The 12209-nt window shown below is 47.4% G+C and overlaps 1 pseudogene across 1 annotated transcript in view; it reads left to right on the plus strand.

Annotated features, from left to right (window-relative positions):
* The first annotated feature begins 900 nt into the window (after window positions 1-900).
* Window positions 901-12209, plus strand: part of LOC308580954 (epidermal differentiation-specific protein pseudogene) — a 68143-nt pseudogene continuing 56834 nt past the window's right edge. The window contains exon 1 of the transcript XR_014013480.1: window positions 901-914. The product of XR_014013480.1 is annotated as an epidermal differentiation-specific protein pseudogene (transcript). The remainder of the gene's footprint in view (window positions 915-12209) is intronic.

The raw sequence follows: 12209 nt of genomic DNA on the forward strand, positions 1-12209 counted from the left end.
TGAGCAAGATTCATTCAGGTGGTCTGTGGCATGTCTGTGGATAGAAGGCTGTCCTATTAAATCCTCATATTGTTTTTTAATTGTATCACACAGCATCTAGCACAGTGCATTACAATTGCTACAGCAGGTAGAAAAATCATTTTAAGTGCTCCACCAAGATGCTTGGCAATTTTCAAGTGGTTGCGGGTGTGTGTGTGGATTTTTGGATATCTACACAAGACTGCACATGATCCTTCCGAGGGAAAACCAGTATTGCATGCCGGAGCCAGCCCTAACATTAGAGATGGTTATATACAGCTTGTCTCAGGCAAGGTATTTTAGGTAATCATAATATCAATTATTCAGCATATAGGGTATATATATCTCCAAGTGGGAGGCACTATTTGGATTCCCTGGTTCCAAACATCTAGGAGGGGTCTTTAACTGGGTTTCAGCATTGAAGAAGCAAAACAGATTAGGCTGGGGGGAAAGCCCCACATAAATCCACCCCAGAGCTGTTTGCTTCTGTTCCTAGGAGGGCAGCTTTGGTGTTTCTAAGAGCTGTCCATACACCCCGTTTCTCTAAGTTCTCCATTAAAGCAACTCAAATGTAGCTCACTTAAGCTATGCACAAATAAATAAAAACGTTGGTGATTTTGTGTGATGCTTCTGTTTGTGAGTTTTGTTCCTTGTGTGGCGGTTGAACAAAACCGTTTGTGAAAGTTTTCCCCCTTATGTGACGGTGTTATTTATAGAGTGTAGACCAGCCTTCGCCCACCTGATGCCCTCAAGGTGTTTTGGATCACAGCTACCACCAGCCCATGCAGGCTCTGGATGTTGGGAGTTGTAACCCAAACAGCTGGATGGCACTAGGTGAGCGAAGGCTGGTGCAGGTTGTACCTTTTCAAGAGGGCTTCGTGTGGTCGTCTCGGCAAGTTCCGTTTCCTAAGAGCACATCTAGCACTTTACACACACACACACCAACCTCTTTCAAGTGTTGCAAAACAATGTGGTTGAACTGCAGGAGCCCATCATTTATGTAACCGGGAAAGCCCTCCTAAGCCGCTGTTGACATCAACAGGAATTAAGTGTCTTACAACAGTGTGTAGCATGCACTGGCCCCTCCCCAAAAAGGGCAGGGTTGAGACCTGGGCCACCCCTGGTCTGCTACATCGCCCCCAGAGGGCAATCTTGCCCTTACTGAGAGCTTAGAGCAAGAGGGCACTGCCAGGCAGACCTGCCATATTCTGTGGACTCTGCTCTCACCACCATCTGACCAACAACACAAGATTTCTTCTGGGGTCTTTTTCACTGTGGGCTGCTATGTACCTTAGGGCTGCATAGCCATCTGTCACCATGATTAGAGAAACCTGGCGTAGGTGCTTGCAAGATTTCAGGTCAGGCAAAGACCATCAGCGACAAGGGGCAGGTGGCTAAGGTGGGAACAGAACCGTGCCTTGGCAACCTAACCCATATTTACAGGGAAAGGCTAATGTTGGCTGTGGTGTGTTCATAGGGAATGGATACTTCATGCTTCCCTTGCTCCCCACATTTCCCCACAACCCATACCTTCAAGCTGTGCCCCAGCACCAGCAACCAGGCCCATTGCCAGCCTTGGCACCCAGATTGGCGGAAGGTGGAGAACAGTTGGAAACCTGGTGCAAGAGAAGAGTTCATCGCCCCATTTCCTGCTCACTGAATCTCCCCTGCCAGTGCCTCTTTTGCCTTCATGTTAGATTGAGAGCTGTCCCCACCATTAGGCAGAGGGAGACATCTGCCCCTGAGACAGTGGTTCTGGGCATCACAGAGGGTGCTAAATCGTTGTCCTTTAATATATTGCATCTTACAATATTGCCTGATAAGGGAGTGGGAAGAGGTGCCTTACTGTCTTGCCTCAGCTGCCAAAACAGTTTCCACCCCAGGGGCCCAGAGAACTTGACAAGCATGAGACACTATGTCCCTTGACCTGGGTGGGAAGACAGCATTTGCTATCAGGCCAGCCCAAGCATTAGTGCCCCCCCCCTGCAGCAGTCACAGGGTTGGAAACCCCATCCTTGCAGCATAATGTGTAGTTCTGATTTAATTCTCCGTTACGTAACATAGGTCACCAATTCAGATCATTTGACTATTACCACTTCTCAATATGTTGAATGCGTCTGAAGTGTGTTTTGGTGGGGAGGGTGACACTTTGGAACCAAATCGCGATCCAAATGGGGCATCTTGTGTCCCTCAGGCCTAATTTTATGCGGCCCTTAGCCCAATTTCAAAAGCTCTCTGCAAAGAATCAGTTCAGGCTTCTGGCCACAGAGTGATCTTTCTCTCCGCTGACTTGCTGGGGAGGAAGAGAGAGGGACTGAACGGGAGTATCGGAGAGGTAAGGAGTGGCCCCACACACTTGTGGCTGGCCCTAGTTGCCCCTGCCTCTGGCTGCACAGCTGGTATGCAACACCTGGAAGATTACTCTCACAAAAGAACGTGGCTGTCAGCAGGAAAAATGTTGCCCCCTCATGCTGTAAATCAAGAATTGGGGAACTTCTGCCCCCCCTATAAAACCACTGGGTGATGTCAGCTGATGAGTGGCATTCCCATCAATGTTGAATGCACCCACCTGTCAGCCAGTTTTCCACAGGCAAGTGGTGTGCACTGCCAAAGCAGCAGGATTTAACCACTCATCAGCTGCTCAGACCCCTACAGAGAGCAGGACTGAACACTCTGCTCATCAGCTGATGAGTGGCAGGTTAGCCAGCACATTGCCTATGGGGAATGTGTTGGCAAAGCAGACCCCCATTCCTCCATGGGTCAAATCTGACAGGTGGGCAAGTCCATCAGTCGCCTGGTGCCTTTGTGATGTGAGTTGATTGACACATGGATGGCTCTGTGCAGCGGGAGGAGATAAAAGTTGGCCTGTGCGGCAGAAGGAGATAAAAGATCTGGCCTTCTGGGCCAAAAAGGTTCCCAACCCCTGCTCTAAATGGACCAAGAAATATTTGCAAGCTTTTGTACCCCACATCATTTCCTCTGCAGACACGACTGAGGCTTAACTTCCATTCCATGCTGCCTGTGTATCTATCTCAAGAGCTTAGACACTCTTTAAACTGATAGCCTTTATTGTCAGAGTAATTTGTAACAAATCATGGAGCTCAGCCAAGAGAAGGGCACCGTGTTGAGAGAAACGCAGCCAAATGACCAAATAAGAGTTTGGGAAGCTGGGGCCTCTCTGGCACTCTGTAGCAGTGGAAGTAAGACAACCCAGAGCTCAGGAAGGCAAAAGGAGGCGGCTGTCTCATCCCTGCAATATGGAAAAAGTGCCCTGGCTAAGTCTGTCTATGAGAATAAGATGCAATGCAATACTCAAAGTGTCTGTATCTATGTGACTCACTGAAAAATATGGTGCCACATTTCGTACACTCCGGAAGAAGAGATGTTGGTGAGTTCACAGTGGAGTTGGGGGCTCTCGCTTGCTCGTGGATCTTTGCCTTGAACACAGCTGCAGCTGCAAGCTACTTGCAGCACGTCAGCTCACAGGCCTTGAATTGCTCATAAAACTGTCACTATAATTCAGTCTTATCTTCCTATATACATAACAATCTAAGGCTGTCGTCATGCTCTTCAATTCGCATGGCTGCCACTAGGGGGCCATGCCAACTCCAGCAGGAAAGTGAGGAAGCAGCGCTGGTGGCAGGCGTTAAAAGAAGTGGGGAGAGGTTATTCAAAGAAACACACATCCCTCTGTTATTATTGCTGTGTTTTTACGGCCAGGGAGGGGCAGGTGAACCAGAGGGAATCTTTGCCTCAGTTGCCAGGATATCTCAACAGCCTCAGGTACTCCTGTGTACTTGACATGGGCTGAAGGGTACCACCTCAGGCGGCCACTCTTGCACAAAGCTGGGCTCTTTAACGCAGATTTTATTAGCACACAGTTGTACTGCTGGTGAAACGGCGCCTATCGTGCTGCAATTATAACGACACAGGAACTCTGCCAGGAAATAATAATATAATGACAGCCCTGTTTTCCAGCTGTGTTTTGGAGTACCATTAATCTGGGTGTGTTTTTCACTCTTCTCCTTCTTCTTCCCACCTTGACTCTCGTTTTTTGCCTCTCCGACCATGGCTGTAGGGCAGAGGGAGGGACAAAAGGACATGTTTTCCTTCTCTGTCCTCTCCTCCCACTTGTCAAACACAAGCCCTTTGATCCTGTTGACAAAGTAAACGGGAGTCCCGGACAAACAGTCCCACTGCCTTGACATGTGAGTGCCCGACTCATGAGGGCTTGCTGACCTCCATCACTCCAGGCCCAAAGAAGCTTATTCACTGCCAGTCCCAGGGCCTCCCGAAGGCAGAAACATTCAGGCCTAACTGGGGTGCCTGGCAAAAGACACTCCGGTGAGGACAAGGGAGGCTTCTGTAAGGCCAGGCAGGGAAAGGAAGAGCTTCCCTTTAGAGCGTTGGGCCTCCAAATAATGATGGCGATGAACAGCAGTCTTCCCTTTGAAGCATTGGGCCTCAAAATAATAATGTTGATGTTTAAATACTAATACTACTTCTAATAATCTCTCCCAGGGGTTGGGCCTCAAAATAACGATGGCAATGGTTAAGGAGCAATGCAGTGGAACCCCGGTTGTTGAAAGTAATCCAGTCCGGAAGACCCTTCGACTTCCGAAATGTTCAACAACTGAGGCACAATTGTCAGTCGGCAAATTCCTTTTTTAAAAATGGAGAAATGTGCCTAGGAAGCTGTTCAACTTCCAACGCGAGTTTGAAAACAGAAGCATTCATTTTCAGGTTCCAAATTGTTCACCTTCTGAAGCAATCGACTACTAAAAATAATCTTCCCGTTAAAGTGTTGAGCCTCAAAACAAAACAACAACAGCAAACTTTTACACAGAGGACGCCTGCACTCCAATTACGCTTGGGTGAACTGCATGCCCCTAGTGCTTTTTTCTGTGGGTACGCTAATTCCAAGCTCTAGCCACTACACCACACTGTTTCTGCATACACACATATATACTCCATACGTATAAGACAATTAATCTGCTTCCTTAGCCAGGGGTCGGTGGCCTCATTCCAGGAGGGTGCGTATGTTTTCATCTTAGAACTTACAATAAAACAAAACCGAAAGCTCAGAAGTAGCTGGTTCCCTGAAGGAGGCCTCTCCCCAGAAAAATTCGTGATCAAAGGTCTGTTTGGATCAGCATTCCTTTTCCAACAGGGTTTCTGGGAAGCCAACAGGCAGGGTCTGAAAGAAGAGCCTTCCCCTGATTGTTCTCTCCAGCATCAACAGCCACTTGCAAACCTAGCCTCCCAAGAATTTGCCAACTTTCCTTTTCAAGCCATCTAACCACCAATCTTTGTGAGCTACTGGGAGTTTTTTCAGCTAAAGATCAGAGCGAAGTGCTTTAAATAAATAGATACACCTGCATACATGCAGCTGTGATGATCAGGCACACACCTCACCTGTCTCTTTGCCAGGGGTAGGAAACCTAAGGCCCGTGGGCTGGATGCTGCCCAATCGCCTTCCCAATCCGGCCCGCAGACGGTCCAGGAATCAGCGTGTTTTTACATGAGTAGAAGGTGCCCTTTTATTTAAAACGCATCTCTGGTTTATTTGTGGGGCCCGCCTGGTGTTTTTATATGAGCAGAACGTGTGCTTTTATTGAAAATGCATCTCTGGGTTATTTGTGGGGCATAGGAATTGGTTCATATCTTTTTTCAAAATATAGTCCGGCCCACCACATGGGCTGGGGGACGGTGGACCGGCCCACGGCTGAAAAAGGTTACTGACCCCTGCTCTTTGCCAAAGAACCAGCTTGGAGGTGTGTCCTGTTCATTGTTACCTGCCAACAAACCCGATTATTCCCTCTGCTGGGCCTACTGCAGAGCTATACAAATTCTAAAGAGGGGTGAAGGGACACTTGTCATATCTGCTAGCCACTACCAGTCCAGGCCTTGACTTGTTATTCCTTAAAAGCATTATAACACATCACAGTGCAGTGAGGTGCTAGCGGGTGGGTCAGTATCTGTGTTACACAACATGCCAAGCGCTCCCAACAGCTTCACTTAAAGGATGTTTATTAAGCGTTAAGACTGAAGGGCATACAGAAATGAGACTCAGCTCTTAAAAGAAACATGCAGTTGGCTGTCTGCTAGGACTTACATAACAGAAATCCTGGGTTTCTGTTGGTGGAAGAGGACAGGCAGAGTTTATGTGGACCATCACAGAAAAAACTGTTTCCAAAACCATGTTAGTTTCAGAACAGGCAAGAGTACTTCATAAAAGATTTTGTGGAACCCATGAAAGGTGATGATGGCTCTACAAAGGAACTGGACAATTAGCTATATAGGAATGTCTCTGACCTTCTCCTTGAGGGCAAAACAGAAGGGTGCAGGGATGTCAAGCCTTTCAGTAGCACTCTGGTCAGTGACCAAAATAAATCGATTTTTTAAGCCTTTCACTGTCCAGTGTTGTGGTCAGGAGAACAACTTCTTGGCTAACTTGTGTGTACCAAAGCGTCTACTTGTTTGCAGTTGGGGATTTGTCGCTGGACTCCTGGCACCTTTGATCTAGCCGTTGGTTCAAAGAAAAAATAGGTTTTAAAAGGAGTACTGGATGCCAAGATCCAAGTTTGGGACACATACTCTTTGGTGAGAGCACCCCAGCAGAGATTTAAAATCACAAAAGATGCAGCAACGTAAAGAGTGGAAATAGAGGCTGCTAGACCTTGTGAGTTGCAAAGTTTCCTTCTTTCCCCAGCATAGGAAAAAGCCCACACGTTTGGTAAGTTAAAAAAATGATTTACTTACAAACTCTCCAAAGGTCAGGTTCATGTGCTTCAGAAAAGGTTGCTTGGCTTAGTTACAAAATGGTGAAACATTGGTATAGAAACTCAAGAGTGGCTTGTGAAAGCCATGTGGTCTGAGCTGGAGCAACCAGCTCAAACCTCTTTACACACTGAGCTTCTCAACCGGACTGGAGGTTGACCAATAGGCTTGATTACTCATTTCCTTTGAGGTAAAGGGAAGTATTCTCTCTAAGCCGGGCAGGACAGCTTACTCTATGGTGTTAACCCCTTCATGCATTAACTAGATTTAAGCATGTTGGTTATGAGGCTGGTTATCCCTTATCAGCAAGGCCAGTCTTAGCTTTTTGGGGGAGGGGGGCAAACAGCACATTACATTAACTATATAGCTGTATCTTTAAGCCTTCCTGATATTATTGAACTCCAATTCCCCATCTAGCATGATTATAAGAGGTGAAGGCCAGCACCATCCAGAAACAATCACAGGTTTCCCCACCCTTGCTTGAAGTGCAGGGTTGCTTACATGCCTGTTTACACCAGGGATGAGAAAGCTTTGCTCCTCCAGATGTTACTGAACTATAACTCCCATCACCCCTAGCCATTGGCCTTGCTTGCTGGGGCTGATGGGAGTTGTAGTTTGGCAACATCTGGAGGAACAAAGGTTCCCTATCCCTGGTTTACACAAAATAAACCACTTGGGACTCGGATCTGGATTGGGACCCTAGCATAGGGAAGTAGAGGGCTTCAGCCCTTTATCCCCCTACTATGATCCTGGTTTGGATCACCGCCCATCACTTGCAATTGCCATATGAAAAAATTGCTTTCATGGAAGCAAATGGGAGTTAGCACCCAATCTCACCCCAGGTTTGCTGGCCATGTGCCCTACATTACAGAGAACGGCTCTCCCTTTGAAGGCGTTCTCTATTTGAACATGTGTCTAGTCCAGTTTAAAAATAAAGAACCATAGAAGGGAGAAAGCAGGACCCTGTCTGAGAGAGGTTCACAGACATTCTTCCCCACTGTCTCATCTACTGTACTTAAATTAAAGCAATTGTTTCTACATTTGCATATGCATATGTAAATTAGCATGTGCACATTTATTCAAATCCATCTCCTCTTTTGTCCTTTCTCCTGGGCAGCCCCAGACAGAGGGGGGCCCATAAGGGCCACTTGGCCCAGGCCTCCGATTCCAAAGGGGGCCTCGGTCAGCATATTCACAATTGCTGATCAAATACTCAGTGGCGTAGCGTGGGTTGTCAGCACCCGGGGCAAGGCAAGTAATTTGCGCCCCCTAACCCGTGGATTTGCACCCCCTAACCCTAACCCCCAGATGTTGCGCCCGGTGCGGCTGGCCCCCCCTGCACCCCCCCCACGCTACGCCACTGCAAATACTAAACTTGAATTTGGAAAACGTTTTTCCAAATCTTCTAACTGCATTACGCATTTTCTTATCATTACCAGCTACAGTGGCCTCCAATGAGAGAAGTTTCAATATATTAAAACGAATTACCGGTTAGTCTTTCTTTCAATCAACAATGGCTCAAGAACACCTAAATGGTTTAGCAATGATAAACATAAACCACGATAAGGCGAAGTTGCTTGATTTTTCCTGCGTAATTCAAAAATTCACAGAAAAGAAATTTATAAGACTTCAGTTATCCCCAGGGTAGAAAAAGTGAGGGGCACATTATCTGCCTGGCCCAGGCCTCCGCCTGGCTCTGCAAGCCCCTGCTTCTGGGGCTGCATAAATTGTCATCTAACCACCCGCCCCACCTGCAAATTGTACACACAAGGAGCCCAATCCAGATTAGGCAAAAGCCCCCCCCCCAAAAAAAAACCTGCCTCCCCCTCTAGGATCCCAAGCTTAAACTAGAGATCCCAGGCCCTGCCCTGGCAATATGTGTAAAATAACCCCAGCCCTGCCCTTAACGTGTAGCTTGACCCTCAGTTCCTTGCATTTCATGCTCTGGCAGAGGCTTGGCTGCTCCAGGCCCCACCCGCCCTGGAAGCAGGTGCCTTGGTCAGCTGTCAGCTGTATAAGCAAAAGCCCAGGCACACCGCAGGCAGCACAAGATAGGCTGCAGAGAGCTGCCCCCTCCCGCTGCCCCGCACCGGCAATGCTTGGCCCAAGCTGCAGCTGTCAGTTCCTATCTTTAGTAGGCCGGGTGTCCCCTTACAACCCCACACATATGTGCTTCTCCTGCATGCTGGCCACCTGCCTGCTGGCAAGCTCTGCCCCATCCTCTCTCCCTCCTCCTTACCCAAGCCTCAAGGGAAACAACAACATCAGCACTGGGCGCCCTGGCCTCAAAGCACCTACCATGCACCTGCCTCTGTCAGGGGTGGCGTACTGAACCCTGCATGGAGTGGCTGGACTCAGTCCCCGCCCTTCCCGTGCCTTGCTTTTTTGCTCACATTGATTGGGTGTCCCTGGTTAAAGAGATTTCTATGGCCCTTGAAAAGCAATGACAGCATCTTAAATGCGGGGACATCACCTTGCCAACAAAGGTCCGTATAGTTAAAGCTATGGTTTTCCCCGTAGTGATGTATGGAAGTGAGAGCTGGACCATAAAGAAGGCTGATCGGTGAAGAATGGATGCTTTTGAATTATGGTGCTGGAGGAGACTCTTGAGAGTCCCATGGACTGCAAGAAGATCAAACCTCTCCATTCTGAAGGAAATCAGCCCTGAGTGCTCACTGGAAGGACAGATCCTGAAGCTGAGGCTCCAATACTTTGGCCACCTCATGAGAAGAGAAGACTCCCTGGAAAAGACCCTGGTGTTGAGAAAGGTGGAGGGCACAAGGAGAAGGGGACGACAGAGGATGAGATGGTTGGACAGTGTTCTCGAAGCTACCAGCATGAGTTTGACCAAGCTGTGGGAGGCAGTGGAAGACAGGAGTGCCTGGCGTGCTCTGGTCCATGGGGTCACGAAGAGTCGGACACGCCTAAACGACTAAACAAATGGCCCTTGAAGGACTGGCAGGTTCACAATCCAGCCCACCAGGCTTGCACTGGCACCATAGGTAGTACAACTGCACACCGCCAGGAGAAAAGCTAGGCTGGGTTTAAAATCCAGGCAACACCAACATACGTTCTGTTCCAAAGTAGAAAATGCCCTGTTGTCACCAGGCCTCTATTTGAGAGTATGTGGCTGACAAAAAAAATCCCACCATTTACACTGGCACACGCCATGATGCAAGTTAAATGAGCTATGGAATCCTGACAACCATTTTTAGGCCGTTTGCAGGAGGATCAGTGGGTTTATTTTTAATCAGTGATAGATAATGGTTAGGAGATGGGTCTCCTGAAAGCTGGGAAACCTCCCTGTGTTTCTGAACGAGATAGGCATCAGGGCGTGGAAAAGTTGATACACCTCTAGCTGAGGGAGCAGCTGTATGTATGGGTGAGAAATAACTGGCTGTTTTGGAAGAGGCAAATGTTGATTGATTGATTGATTGATTGATTGATTGATTGATTGATTGACTGCTTGGAGTCTGCTGAAATTGGGCATGCACTCTGGAAGGAGTTGACCAGGCTGCTCTCTGGAGAACCCTGGAGTGTCGCCCACTGGCCTCCCCTTAAGCTCTGCTTGTATATTTGTAAATAAGGGGAAATATAACTAAGACACCTTAGCAGTGCAATCCTATGCATCTCTGCTCAAAGACTGGCTGCATCGAGTCCCACCATGTAAACTTGAAAAACAGAAACACAAAATGCAACATAACGGAAGCAACCTTGAAGATATCCCTGGAGAGGACTTCCGGGTTAGCGCCATCGGCAATGGTGGAGTTCCTCTGACCGAGAGGAACCCGCTCCGTGAAAATTGGGTCTTGCCGCCGCGGCGAAGGCGGAGGCCCTTTAAAAATCTCAGGCGGAGGAAGCCTGGGAACGTGGGATTCGGCTGACACCAGGAGCGCCTCCCCTACTCGCAGGGAAACCCTTTTTCAGGGATCCGAAGCAACGTGGGATGAGTGGCGCGGTGTTTTGAATCAACCGCTACTTTTACGGAGTGAAGCCGCACAGCCGTTGCCGGAAAGCGCTGTGGACAATTGGACTCTAAACAAGTACCCGTGAGTAGAACAGAAAATTGGATTAAGAAACATTTTAATTTGGCACTGAAGTGGGAAGGCTCTAAACAGGAAGTCCGCCTCCCGTTTTTGTAAATAGATTGAAGCAAAAACTTTGCAAGTTAAAGTCTGGAAAGTCGTATATAAAGGTCTAAATTTCCTTCAGTTATTACCACCAAAACCCCTCTTGGAAGCAGGAGAAAAGGGGGGGAATTTTTGACTGTTTAAGCCTGCAGGAGAGAGAGTAAAGAAAGATAAATTTCCACCGTCTCAAACCTGGGAACGGGGTGTCAGAGACAGAAATTTATGGGGAAGTTCATCGACTGTGAATGGAACGTCTTTTGACAGATAGTTAAAAAAGAGAAACAAATTGATTCCAATGTTGCCTCTTGCATTCAAAAGAAACATAATATTTGAAAAATGAAAGTAATTTTCTTTTGTTGGTCCTGCTTTCAAGAGATGGATACAAATAGAAATTGTCTCCTCTAGAGGGAGCTTGTTAATTTGTTGCTGGAGTCGAACTGGGGATTTCACAGCTGTAAGATTAGGATCGTGAGACCAGACTCTGACCTTGAATAAAAATGTGTTTAGAAGTTTTGGTGCTTGCTTTTTGCAAGACAAGTGCTTTGCTGGAGCAGATGCATGAGAAGATGGATTTGATGACTGTTGCAGTTAAAAACTTTGGACAAACGGCGAATACCCATATAGAAACCATTCAGGAACCAGCCCAGGAACCTGTTTTGACAGGGCAAGCGCAAGTGCAGAAGATAATGGAGGAGGTTGCTGTTGAACCTCAAGTAACACAAATGGAGAGACCCGAGGCCTTGCAGGAGCATAAGCCGCTGTTCTTGAAGTTTGAATTTGGAGTGGACCAGGGGGGGTCTGGAGTTGTGAGGGCTCTTAATTTTGGAAGGACTTTGAAACATGCTTTTAAATACTTCCTGGATTACAGTGTTGACTGTGGGGAATGGGACTGTGGGGAATGGGCTGATCTGCTGAGGGGAGATGGAGATATTTTTGGATTGGAGTCCTCCCGAGACCTACCCCCCAATGAGAAAGGAAAGAAATTAAGAAAAAGATCAACAAAAGACAAAGTAAAGTGCAGGTATAAACAAGAAGAAGATCTGCAGAAGGGACATGGAAAAGACTTAAGAGCCTCGGACATAAGATCACCAGGTTGATGGACTAGATGGAATGGACAAGAAGGACTGACAAAACCCGAGACCAGGAAGAAGAGACGTTGGATGAAGATTGGAAGAAAGTTTTTTAAAAATTTATTTTGAGAATTAGTGTAAAATTAACGAGTATTAGGAAAAATGTTGGAATGAAACTATTTGGCTTTAGTAGAAATGATATAAGGCGTTA

This window comes from Podarcis bocagei (assembly GCF_964188305.1).
Source record: "Podarcis bocagei genome assembly, chromosome: 2".
Lineage (NCBI taxonomy): Eukaryota > Metazoa > Chordata > Lepidosauria > Squamata > Lacertidae > Podarcis > Podarcis bocagei.